The sequence below is a fragment of the Eubalaena glacialis genome, chromosome 12 (assembly GCF_028564815.1).
Source record: "Eubalaena glacialis isolate mEubGla1 chromosome 12, mEubGla1.1.hap2.+ XY, whole genome shotgun sequence".
NCBI classification, from domain to species: Eukaryota; Metazoa; Chordata; class Mammalia; order Artiodactyla; family Balaenidae; genus Eubalaena; species Eubalaena glacialis.
This window is the reverse complement of record NC_083727.1, coordinates 91925760-91927193: the sequence shown is the minus strand read 5'-3', so window position 1 is coordinate 91927193 and position 1434 is coordinate 91925760.

Sequence of the window (1434 nt, the reverse complement as noted above, 5' to 3'; positions counted from 1 at the left end):
TAGGTTCTTATTAGCTATCTATTTTACATACAATAGTATGTATATGTCAATCCCAGTCTCCAAATTTACCCCTCCCCCCTCTCCCCCTTGGTAACCACAAGTTTGTTTTCTATATATGATATTAGTCATAAAAAAGAATGAAATAATGTCATCTGCAGTGACATGGATGGACCTAGAGACTGTCTTACTGAGTGAAGTAAGTCAGGCAGAGAAAGACAAATCACTTATATGTGGAATCTAAAAAAATGGTACAAATGAAGTTATTTAGACCATTCCACTTTAAAATCTGACTTATCGGCATTGTCTGTGAGGATTCTCCTCTCAATTCTTGCTTACTTTGAACTCCATGCTGGCAGTAAAAACAATGTGCAAACAACCAAAGTAAACAGAACTTACCCATTCTGTCTCCACAAAGGTAGTTACCTGTACTATCCAAGGGGCAGGGAGGTTTATTTTTAATTTATATGTAACTCTTGCTACCAGTTTTTTGAATGGTAAAATATAAATTAGAGCTAAATAATACATAATTGAAAACTGGAATGATGCATATCCAGTGAATAATAGTGCTTTGTTATTCATTGGTTTGTTTGAGATTCATCCATTTTATAGTAAGAAATTTTTCACTTCCTCCTAAGTGCATTATATAAAACAGTAGCACCAAAGTCCTTCATATTTTCTTAAAGGAAAGGTACATTTATATGCTTTACACTGTTCAAGTAATCTATACTATATTGTTTGTTTCAAATAATATAAAAATTGATCCAAGTCTAAGTTGTTTAAGCTAAAAGTTTATTAAGCTTCAAACATTCACCAAAAACTGCTAATGGATTAGAATACTTTCTATTTTAAATCTCAAAAAGTGTCATTTAAAAAACTATCTCTAAAAACTGACATGAATATAAATATATATACATATAGTTACACATATATATATACATATAAAATGTTTTTAACAGAGAAGAAAACAATGCATTTCAGTTTGAATAGTATTTAATCTTAAAGAATAAAAATATTCTCTTTAATTTTATTAAGATTTCATTTTGTCTTATTGCCTATATATCCTCTAGTTCTTTGTTGCTAGATTATATAATGGATCAAATAAGTATTGGAGCCAAATTTAGTAAAGACCTCGAATAGCCAAAGCAATCTTGAGAACGAAAAATGGAGCTGGAAGAATCAGGCTCCCTGACTTCAGACTATACTACAAAGCTACAGTAATCAAGACAGTATGGTACTGGCACAAAAACAGAAATATAGATCAATGGAACAGGATAGAAAGCCCAGAGATAAGCCCACGCACATATGGTCACCTTATCTTTGATAAAGGAGGCAAGCATATACAGTGGAGAAAAGACAGCCTCTTCAATAAGTGGTGCTGGGAAAACTGGACAGGTACATGTAAAAGTATGAAATTAGAACACTCCTTAACACCAT